Source organism: Triticum aestivum, chromosome 1B (assembly GCF_018294505.1).
Source record: "Triticum aestivum cultivar Chinese Spring chromosome 1B, IWGSC CS RefSeq v2.1, whole genome shotgun sequence".
NCBI classification, from domain to species: Eukaryota; Viridiplantae; Streptophyta; class Magnoliopsida; order Poales; family Poaceae; genus Triticum; species Triticum aestivum.
In genome coordinates this window covers 157,363,239-157,376,030 of record NC_057795.1, presented here as the reverse complement: position 1 = coordinate 157,376,030, position 12,792 = coordinate 157,363,239, and positions in this window count along the sequence as shown.

Here is a 12,792-nt window from a genome sequence, read left to right as displayed (position 1 = left end):
TAAGAACATTGGGGAAAAGCTCAAGACTTTCTCAAATCACAAATTCCTTTGGTGCAAAGAAAGAGAAGGAGTGGATCTATCACTTGATCGGAGAACTTCTCTCAAAGACACCTAAATCACTTGGGGATCTAGTATTTAATGTAGGTGATTGAGAGAGAGAGAGAGTGAAGAGTGTTCTTGGCAAGATCAAAGTGAATGGTCAACCATATCCCATGGAGGGGAGAGGTATATATATAGTGGGTATGTAAAAGTGACTGTTTGGGGACACTTTAATGCACATGACAGGTCGGACATCCGGACCACACGGGACGTCCAGTGGCACAAATGAGTCCGGACGTCCGACACTTATCGGTCGTCCGGCCACTGGAAATATATAAGCCACGGATAAGTGCACAGGATACGGACGTCCGAGACGTGCCGGACATCCGGAGCCCGGAAGACACCCCGGAAATCCGTAAATACGGTTCTATGGTGAAAGTGTCGGACGTCTGAGACCTGCCGGACATCCGGAGGTCGGACGTTCGGAGAGTTCCAAAAATCTGTAAATATCATTCTGTAAAGGAACACCGGACGACCGAAGGGAGCCGGACGTCCGGACAGCTGAGAGAGATCGGACGTCCGTAGAGTACCAAACGTCCGGAGAGAAAGAATAGGAGTTGTGAGTTTTGAGCAAGTCTTGAACTAGATCAAACGATCCCCTCTTAATAGTGCGGGATCCCTATACTCAAGAACAAACCGTAAACGAAGTCAATGTCTTGTATCTCCATTCTTGAGTTATATGCATATCGTCCCAGTCATGATCCAGACACATGGTCTCTGGGACATGATACGTCTCCAACGTATCTATAATTTTTGATTGCTCCGTGCTATATTATCTACTGTTTTAGGCAATATTGGGCTTTATTATCCACTTTTATATTATTTTTGGGACTAACCTATTAACCGGAGGCCCAGCCCAGATTTGCTGTTTTATGCCTATTTTAGTGTTTCGAGGAAAAGGAATATCAGACGGAGTCAAAACGGAACGAAATCAACTGGAGAAGTTATTTTTGGAAGGAAATCAACCTGATAGACTTAGAGTGCACGTCAGGGGAGTCCCGGGCTGCCCACAAGGGTGGGGGCGCGCCCCTTGCCTCGTGAGCACCCCGGAGGTCCACCGACGTACCCCTTGCACCCATATATACCTACGTACCCTAAAACTTCCAGAACAGAAAATAGATCGCGAGTTCTGCCGCCGCAAGCCTCTATAGCCACCAAAAACCTCTCGGAAGCCCTTCCTGGCACCCTGCCGGAGGGGGGATCCCATGACCGATGGCCATCTTCATCATCCCGACGCTATCCATGACGAGGAGGGAGTAGTTCACCCTCGGGGCTGAGGGTATGTACCAGTAGCTATGTGTTTGATCTCTCTCTCTCTCTCTCTCTCGTGTTCTCTCTCGTGTTCCCTCTATGGCACGATCTTGATGTATCCCGAGCTTTGCTTTTGTAGTTGGATCTTATGATGTTTCTCCCCCTCTACTCTCTTGTGATGAATTGAGTTTCCCCTTTGAAGTTATCTTATCGGATTGAGTCTTTTATGAGAACACTTGACGTATGTCTTGGTGATCAACTTGCGGGTTTCGTGATATTGGGAACCTATGCATAGGGGTTGGCACACGTTCTTGACTCTCCGGTAGTAGCTTTGGGGCACTCTTTGAAGTACTTTTATGTTGGTTGGATGAATCTGAGATTGTGTGACGCATATCGTATAATCATGCCCACGGATACTTGAGGTGACAATGGAGTATCTAGGTGACATTAGGGTTTTGGTTGTTTTGTGTCTTAAGGTGTTATTCTAGTACGAACTCTTTTATAGATCGATCCGAAAGAATAACTTTGAGGTGGTTTCGTGCCCTACCATAATCTCTACGTTTGCTCTCCGCTATTAGTGGCTTTGGAGTGACTCTTTGTTGCATGTTGAGGGCTTTTTATATGATCTATCTATGTTATTATTGTTGAGAGAACTTGCACTAGTGAAAGTATGAACCCTAGGCCTTGTTTTCTATCATTGCAATACCGTTTACGCTCACTTTTATCGCTCACTACCTTGCTGTTTTTATTATTTCAGATTACAAATACCTTTATCTACCATCTATTTTGCACTTGTATCTTCATCTCTTCGCCGAACTAGTGCACCTATACAATTTACCATTGTATTGGGTGTGTTGGGGACACAAGAGACTCTTTGTTATTTGGTTGCAGGGTTGCTTGAGAGAGACCATCTTCGTCCTACGCCTCCTATGGATTGATAAACCTTAGGTCATCCACTTGAGGGAAATTTGCTACTGTCCTACAAACCTGTGCACTTGCAGGCCCAACAACGTCTACAAGAAGAAGGTTGTGTAGTAGACATCAAGCTCTTTTCTGGCGCCGTTGCCGGGGAGGCTAGGTAAAGGGTACTCACACTCCGTCAACTAAGCTCTTTTTTTGGCGCAGTGAGTGCTTGAAGGTATATGTTTAGATCTTGCAATTGAATCTTTTTGTTTCTTGTTTTAGCACTAGTTTAGTTTATAAAAGAAAACTACAAAAAAATGGAATTGAGTTTGTCTCATACGCTTCACCTTTTTAATATCTTTCGTGAGTATGATGGAAAGGAAAATTGTGCCAAAGTGTTAGAAGAAGAATGCATTAAAATGTTTGGCACTAAATCTTTGAACGATGAGCATGATTGCAATGTTGTTAGTATGAACTCCTTGAATATCCATAGTACTAATAATGATTGCACTAGTTATGATGAAAATGTCTCCTATAAGCATGTTGATTTTTGTGGAGTAGATTGGATTTGCATGGACACACCAAATAGAGAAAATAGATATTGCAAGAGGCATAAGTACTTAGAAACTAAATTGCTGCAAGAAAGGCTAGATGTTTGTGTTTAAGATTTAAATTATCTTGGCCGTACTTGTGGACTTTGCAATGAAAGTGGTCATTTAGCTATCCGATGCAAATTGTTTCATGATCTAATCGTGTCCAAAAATTGTGATGACTTGATTTCCCTTGCACATTATAATGAATTTAGTTTGCTTATGGGATATGAATAAATGAAACGTATAACCAACTATCTCCCAGATTTTGCCCGTTATAAACTTCTTGGTTTTGATGTAGAGGAAATTTATATGTATTGTGCGGTGAATTGCATTGAAAATCCTTATATTGCCAATTACATAAAGAAAACAAAACAAATAGAAGATGAAGAGAATAATAATGAAAGTTAAGAGACTTCCCAATATGCTCCTATTATTTCTTATGATGAATCAGGTAACGAGGAGGAGCCTTCTATTCAACCAATCTCATTAATAAGGAGCTCCAAAAAGAGGATTGAACCCACACATGATGTGGTGAAGAAGAAGAAAAGAAAAAGGAAGAGAGGTAAAAAGGTATCTCTCCCAAATAAAGTTGCTCCTATTATTGTTGTGCCTCATGAAAATGAATCAAAAATAATTGTGGAAGATGATGCACTTGATGATGATCTCGTTATGCCTATTGCTTGTTGTCATGATTATGATTGGGAAGATAATGATACTTCTTATGATCTTGAAAATCTTTTTGGTACTTACTTGGAATATGACAATTGCTATACTATTGGTGCTATCCATACTATTAATGATGAGAGTGATTATGCTTATGATATGAAAATGCCCAAGCTTGGGGAAGCTATGTTTAATAAGGATGACATATTTGAGAATATATTTGCTGCAATTAGTGTTTGTCCCAAGCTTGGGGATGCTATGTTTAATGAAGATGATATTTTTAGCACCCCAAGTTTTGATATGCAAAGTTGTTATGATGATAGCATGCCTCCTACCTATGATGATTATATTGATGAAAGTGGGTTCGAAAGAGTGTCAACTTTAGGAAGTAGTGATCCCACTATTTTGGAGGATGTTGAATCTTATTGTGATGAACATGAAAGTGGATTTGGAAGAGTGTCAACTTTATTTAGTGATGATTCCACTATTTCGGAAGAGGTCCCAATTGATTATGAGAACAAAGTTGCTATCTATGATAATTATTGTGATGACTTGTATTCTATTAAGAATAATGATAACCATGAAACTTGTCATCATGATTTTAGTTTTCAATTGGATTATGCCTCACATGATAATTATTTTGTTGAGTTTGCTCCCACTACTATTCATGAGAAGAATTTTGCTTATGTGGAGAGTAGTAAATTTTCTATGCTTGTAGATCATGAAAAGAATGTTTTAGGTTATGGTTATATTTTTGAATTCATTCATGATGCTACTAAAAACTATTATGAGAGAGGAACATATGCTTGTAGGAGTTGCAATTATGTCAAGTTTCCTCTCTATGTGCTTCAAGTTTTGAAGCTATGCTTGTTTTACCTTCCTTTGCTAGTTGATTATTGTTCCCATAAGTTGTTTGCTCATAAAATCCCTATGCATAGGAAGTGGTTTAGACTTAAATGTGGTAGTCATATTCTTCATGATGCTCTCTTTATGTTTCAATTCTTATCTTTTATGTGAGCATCATTGTCATCATCATGCCTAGCTAAAAGGCATTAAAGAAAAGCTCTTGTTGGGAGACAACCCAATATTTATCCTTACTGTTTTTGTGTGTCCACATGATTATGCTACTGTATTAATTATGTTTTATAGCTTTTGTTTCAATAAAGTGCCAAGTAGAACCTTTGGGAAGACTTGGGTGAAGTTTATATGATCTTGCTGTGAAAAACAGAAACTTTAGCGCTCACGAGAATAGCTGCCATGTTTTACTGGAGAGTGATTTTAGGTTGATTCTTTTTGAAGATGATTAGTAGACAAATTACTCAGGTACAACAATTTATTTAATAATTTTTGGGGTTCCATAAGTATACGTTTGATACAGATTACTAAAGACTCTTCTGTTTTTGACAGATTTTGTTTTCTATGTGTTGTTTGCTTATTTTGATGAATCTATGAGTAGTATCGGAGGGTATGAACCATAGAGAAGTTAGAATACAGTAGATGTTACACCAATATAAATTTAGAATGAGTTCATTACAGTACCTAAGTGGTGGTTTTATTTTCTTATACTAACGGAGCTTACGAGTTTTGTTTTGAGTTTTGTGTGGTTGAAGTTTTCAAGTTTTGGGTAAAGATTTGATGGACTATAGAATAAGGAGTGGCAAGAGCCTAAGCTTGGGGATGCCCAAGGCACCCCAAGGTAATATCCAAGGACAACCAAGAGCCTAAGCTTGGGGATGCCCCGGAAGGCATCCCCTCTTTCGTCTTCGTTCATCGGTAACTTTACTTGGAGCTATATTTTTATTCGCCACATGATATGTGTTTTGCTTGGAGCGTCATTTTCTTTTGTTAGTTTTTGTTTGCTGTTAGTTATATTAATGTTTTGCATCTTTAGGTTCAATAAAAAAGTCAAGGATAGCCTTTGCCATGCTTATTTTGCTAGTATACATGTTGCTGTTTGAAAACAGAAAGTTTACCGCTGTTGAAAAAATTCCCTAGAAAAGTCAGAGAATGGTATAACATTTAATCTTTTTGAATATTAAGCTATGATAAATTTATTACAGTGGGAATTTTAGTTCATAATTTTTGTAGTCAGGGAAGTATTGATACTCTTGCATTCTTTACAGACTGTACTGTTTTGGCAGATTGCTGTTATGGTTGCATTGTTTGCATATGTTTGCTTGTTTAATGATTCTATTTGAGGATAAGAGTATTAAATATACAGAGCATTTAGTATGCAATGTTGAATAATAATTTTAGTGATTTGTTATAGTAGAAAATGATAAGGTTTTGCATTGGTTTATATTAACCTATCTCACGAGTTCTTGTTGAGTTTGTTGTGAATGAAGCTTTTGATAAAAAGAGAAACCATGATATGAGAGGAATTAAGGAGACACAAAAGTTAAAGCTTGAGGATGCCCAGGGCAGCCCAAGATAATATTTCAAGAAGTCTCAAGCATCTAAGCTTGGGGATGCCCCGGTAGGCATCCCACCTTTCTTCTTCAACAACTATCGGTTAGTATCGGTTGAGCCTAAGTTTTTGCTTCTTCACATGAGTTGTGCTATCCTTGCAATGTAGTTTTCTTTAGCTTTGCTTGCTATTTGAATAAGATACCAAGATCTGAAATTCTTTAATGAGAGAGAGCCACACACAAATTGGAATTTGCTAGAATACTCTATGTGCTTCACTTATATCTTTTGAGCATGATAATTTTTGCTCTAGTGCTTCACTTAGATCTTTTAGAGCACGGTGGTAGATTTGTTTTAAACAAACTATTGATCTCTCATGCTTCACTTAGATTATTTTGAGAGTCGTTAATAGCATGGTAAATTGCTTAATATTAATATACTTGGTATTCAAGATATGTGAAACTTTCTTTTGAGTGCGTTGAATACTAAGATAAGTTTGATGCTTGATAATTGTTTTGAGATATGGAGGTGATAATATCAAAGTGATGCTAGTTGGGTGATTATGAATTTAAAGAATGATTGTGTTGAAGTTTGTGATTCCTGTAGCATGCACGTATGGTGAACCGCTTTGTGATGAAGTCGGAGCATAATTTTATTTATTGATTGTCTTCCTTATGAGTGGCGGTCGGGGACGAGCGATGGTCTTTTCCTACCAATCTATCCCCCTAGGAGCATGCGCGTAGTGCTTTGGTTTTTGATGACTTCTAAATTTTTGCAACAAGTGCATGAGTTCTTTTGATTAATGTTGAGTCCATGTATTATACGCACTCTCATCCTTCCACCATTTCTAGCCTTTCTAATACCGCGCACCATATACCTTCCTCAAAACAGCCACCATACCTACCTATTATGGCATTTCCATAGCCATTCCAAGATATATTGCCATGCAACTTTCCACCGTTCCGTTCATATGACACACATTACTTTTGTCATATTGCTTTTGGCATGAACATGTAGTTGACATTGTATTTGTGGCAGAGCCACCGTTCATAATTCTTTCATACATGTCACTCTTGATTCATAGCATATCCCGGTACCCCACCGGAGGCATTCATATAGAGTCATATTTTGTTCTAAGTATTGAGTTGTAATTGTTGAGTTGTAAGAAAAACAAAAGTGTGATGATCATTATTATTAGAGTATTGTCCCAGTGAGGAAAGGATGATGGAGACTATGATTCCCCCATAAGTCGGGATGAGACTCCGGACGAAATAAAAAAAAATAAAAAAAAGAGAGTGGCCATAAAAAAAGAAAAGGCCCAAATAAAAAAAGAGAGAAAAAGAGAGAAGGGACAATGCTACTATCCTTTTACCACACTTGTGCTTCAAAGTAGCACCATGATCTTCATGATAGATAGTCTCATATGTTGTCACTTTCATATACTAGTGGGAATTTTTCATTATAGAACTTGGCTTGTATATTCCAATGATGGGCTTCCTCAAAAGTTCCCTAGGTCTTCGTGAGCAAGCAAGTTGGATGCACACCCACTTAGTTTCTTTTGTTGAGCTTTCATATACTTATAGCTCTAGTGCATCCGTTGCATGGCAATCCCTACTCACTCACATTGATATCTATTAATGGGAATCTCCATAGCCCGTTGATACGCCTAGTTGATGTGAGACTATCTTCTCCTTTTTGTATTCTCCACAACCACCATTCTATTCCACCTATAGTGCTATATCCATGGCTCACACTCATGTATTGCGTGAAAGTTGAAAGAGTTTGAGATTACTAAAGTATGAAACAATTGCTTGGCTTGTCATCGGGGTTGTGCATGATTAAATACTTTGTGTGATGAAGATGGAGCATAGCTAGACTATATGATTTTGTAGGGATAACTTTCTTTGGCCATGTTATTTTGAGAAGACATGATTGCTTTGATTAGTATGCTTGAAGTATTATTACTTTTATGTCAATATGAACTTTTGTCTTGAATCTTTCGGATCTGAATATTCATGCTACAATTAAGAAGATTTACATTGAAATTATGCCAAAGTATCACTCCGCATAAAAAATTCTTTTTTTTTATCATTTACCTACTCGAGGACGAGCAAGAATTAAGCTTGGGGATGCTTGATACGTCTCCAACGTATCTATAATTTTTGATTGCTCCGTGCTATATTATCTACTATTTTAGGCAATATTGGGCTTTATTATCCACTTCTATATTATTTTTGGGACTAACCTATTAACCGGAGGCCCAGCCCAGATTTGTTGTTTTATGCCTATTTCAGTGTTTCGAGGAAAAGGAATATCAGACGGAATTAAAACGGAACGAAATCAACTAGAGAAGTTATTTTTGGAAGGAAAGCAACCTGATAGACTTGGAGTGCACGTCAGGGGAGTCCCGGGCTGCCCACGAGGGTGGGGGGCGGGCCCACCCCCTAGGGCGCGCACCCTGCCTCGTGAGCACCCCGGAGGTCCACGACGTACCCCTTGCACCCATATATACCTACGTACCCTAAAACTTCCAGAACAGAAGATAGATTGGGAGTTCCGCCGCCGCAAGCCTCTGTAGCCACCAAAAACCTGTCGAGAGCCCTTCCCGGCACCCTGCCAGAGGGGGGATCCCAACACCGGTGGCCATCTTCATCATCTCGGCTCTATCTATGACGAGGAGGGAGTAGTTCACCCTCGGGGCTGAGGGTATGTACCAGTAGCTATGTGTTTGATCTCTCTCTCTCGTGTTCTCTCTCATGTTCCCTCTATGGCACGATCTTGATGTATCCCGAGCTTTGCTATTGTAGTTGGATCTTATGATGTTTCTCCCCCTCTACTCTCTTGTGATGAATTGAGTTTCCCCTTTGAAGTTATCTTATCGGATTGAGTCTTTTATGAGAACACTTGATGTATGTCTTGGTGATCAACTTGCGGGTTTCGTGACATTGGGAACCTATGCATAGGGGTTGACACACATTCTTGACTCTCCGGTAGTAGCTTTGGGGCACTCTTTGAAGTACTTTTATGTTGGTTGGATGAATCTGAGATTGTGTGACGCATATCGCATAATCATGCCCACGGATACTTGAGGTGACAATGGAGTATCTAGGTGACATTAGGGTTTTGGTTGATTTGTATCTTAAGGTGTTATTCTAGTACGAACTCTTTTATAGATCAATCCGAAAGAATAACTTTGAGGTGGTTTCGTGCCCTACCATAATCTCTACGTTTGTTCTCCGCTATTAGTGGCTTTGGAGTGACTCTTTGTTGCATGTCGAGGGCTTGTTATATGATCTATCTATGTTATTATTGTTGAGAGAACTTGCACTAGTGAAAGTATGAACCCTAGGCCTTGTTTCCTATCATTGCAATACCGTTTATGCTCACTTTTATCGCTCGCTACCTTGCTATTTTTATTATTTCAGATTACAAATACCTTTATCTACCATCTATTTTGCACTTGTATCTTCATCTCTTCGCCGAACTAGTGCACCTATACAATTTACCATTGTATTGGGTGTGTTGGGGACACAAGAGACTCTTTGTTATTTGGTTGCAGGGTTGCTTGAGAGAGACCATCTTCGTCCTACGCCTCCTACGGATTGATAAACCTTAGGTCATCCACTTGAGGAAAATTTGCTACTGTCCTACAAACCTGTGCACTTGCAGGCCCAACAACGTCTAGTAGAAGAAGGTTGTGTAGTAGACATCAGGACATAATCCTGAGATATACTTGATAAACATGATTAGTCCCTAACATACATGTTGTCATCAACATCAAAATATGATTAAGGGCATGATTGCACTTTCAATCTCCCCCTTTTTGGTAGTTGATGACAACATATATGCACACACATAAAAAATAGTAATCGAAAGGATTTGTTGTGGAGCTCAATAATCAAGAGTAAGCAAGGAAGAATAAGCAAGGAACGAGCTCCCCCTCAATATGATACCATAGAGACTAAACATGAAGAGGGCTCCCCCTCAAAATGATACCAATGCAACTAAATCTCATACACAAGATACTCAAGAAGTAAGCTCAATATAGACTTATAACTCATAGCATAAAACATAAGTTTCGACAATCTCATACATAAGTTCGATACAAGCTAATCCACAATCATAGCAATGAGTTTGATTACATGCATAGAGCTTACTCCCCCTTGGCATCAAATATCCAAAAATTAAGAAAACAAGGGGGAAACATAACAACATCAGAGATCATCCTCATCATCATCATCATGAGCACCACTGCCACCCGCCTCGTCGAAGAAATCAGCCCACTCAGGACCCGAGGGGAAACCAAAATCAGAAGGAGGCTCGTCAGGAAGGCATTCATCATCACTCACATCATACACTCCGGAGTCTCTCAAACGAGCCTTCAGAGCATTCTTGGAAGTGACCATGCAAGTGACAACATCGTGATGTTGGGAGCAATGAAAGGTGAACATCTTCATCATTGCAGAGTGAGCCTTCCCAAGAAAGCGAGCAATGCGCCCAAAGGGTGCAGAACTGGAAGGAGAACGGGTAGTATGAGATGGAACACTAGCTGCGGTGCAACGAGCAGGAGCATTAGGAGGAGGAACATAATCGCCCGCCATGTGAGCTGGAATGACCCATCGCTCATGCACATGAGTGCGGACAATGGGAAAAGAAGCGACACTCTCGATAAAAGCCTGAAGGAAGGGGGCATGAGGAAAGGCCCGCTTGTGCTGAAGGCTAGCGAGGCGGATCTCATGCCATAGAAAGTGTGGAACATTTATCTTCCCTTTTGGGGATGAAAAGAGGCGATGCATGAGATCAATTCAATAGCTATTGCACGAGCCTTTGTCACCCATCTTGAGATAGATGGTGCGGATGACACACTGATGGATGATGTAAAAAGGGGAGCGCCAAATGGAGACTTGGTTCAGACCTTTTTGTTTCTCTATGTTAGTCAAAGTGGGTATCGGTTTGATAAGATCCGCACAGACCTCAATGCCCTTGGGCCTATGGTTGTGGTCATCCTTGTGGATTTTGAACCCGGTGTCAGGAAACCCAAGGGCACTAACAAATTGGGCATAAGATGCTATGAGCATAGCGTCGGAGGTCATCCAAGTAACAGTGTTATTAGGATGAAAACAACATGTGGCACAGAATTGATGAATGGCAGCTTGGTTAAAGTCATGTTGAAATGCAAATGGAGCAGCGAGATTAGATGACTCAATGAGCTCAATAGCCCCCGGATATTTTTCAGGATGAGTGTGAATATGCTCTAGGTCAATGCAGACATGGAGAGGCAAGCCTTTAGGAATGACAATAGTGGTAAAGATGTCGGCTTGAACATTAGTGCGAAAACGACTATCCTGAGAATCCCTAACAACAGTAAACTGATCAACATTCGACACAACATAAGATAAGATCCGACGAGAACCTCGTTGAACCGCTTAACATGGCGGCCGAGTGGTAAAGGGGGCTCAAGGGAGATATGAAGAGCATCACCGTGGGGTTACACCGAAGGAGGAGGAGGCTGGAAAGTGGGACAACGAGTTCCCGGCTTGGGTGCAGAAACGCGAACACCAACAAACGGGGACGGTTCCAGCTCCTCAAGTTCATCCTCAAAGTCGATCCCTCCGAGGAGGAGTTGCTGGACGAGCTGTGAGGACGAGCGGCACGCTTCTGAGGATGAGCCCGCTCCTGTGAGTCATCGGAGCCACCACGATGATACCAACGAGCCGGCCCACCGGTGACTTGCTTGCGTGCGGTGTTCTTGGTCTTAGGCATCACGACCTAGGGGAGAAGGAAGACACAAATCAACACCCCACCATAGATCGAGGAATCGATGCATGAGGGAGAGAAGATAGGGCCTACCTTGGAGTAAGGAACACAGAGGAAGCCGGCGACCGGAGCGGATCAGGTACGGCCACGAAAGCTTGAGCGGAGACAGAGACAAACAGAGTAAACCACGGCGAGGGGCGTGGCCATGTCGCGGAACCCGAGCAGAGAGCGGCCCCGGCGAGGGGCATGACGGTGTGTGGCCGCGGCAAGGAGCTGCGGGACAGGAGCGGCGGCGGTGGGGAGCAGAGGACAAGAGCGGCGGCGGTGGTGGGCAAGTGGATTAGGGTAACTGACCCGAAAATCTACCCCACGCTATATATAGGAGCCTGTGAAAACGACCGGACGACCGGATCATACGGACGACCGATGTCAAATAAAGGTCCGGATGACCGGACATGCATGGACGACCGGCGCCTGGCCCAGGAAAAAGAAGTATAACAGAGAGGTTTTTACGGACGACCGTGAGACTTCGGACGTCCGGCGCCTGGGCCAGGGATGGAGACCAGAGAGGATTTTACGGACGTACGGATAGGACGGACGACCGGGCAGAGTTCAACAGAGAAGATTTTACGGACGTTCGGAGGTCTACGAACATCCGGGGTTTGAGAAACGCTCGGACGTCCGGTAAGCCACGGACGTCCGGCGCCAGAATTTGAGAGAGGACTAGGTGCAATTGTATGAGCTACTGATCATGATGAGGAGATGATGTATATCGTTCATAGTAAGAATTTCTTATTAAGTAACTAGTACCCTATCCCAATCAATAATAACCATATATCACTCCAATATTGTTCTAATGATACGAGTGGTGGCTACTGCCACCATGTATGAGTATACGTGACATGACACGGAAAGATTTGAACTTTGAGTGCATAATCACTACTCCATCATGGAAAGCACCATAGTTAGATGTTATGGTAGCTTTGAGAGTGTTTGTTCGGTTTATGCATTTCATAGGATGAGGATACTCATGAGTTGAGTGTCTCCCCCTACATATATGCCTACATCAAGACAAGACATTAATTTTATGCATGAATGGGTACTAGATTTCACATAATAT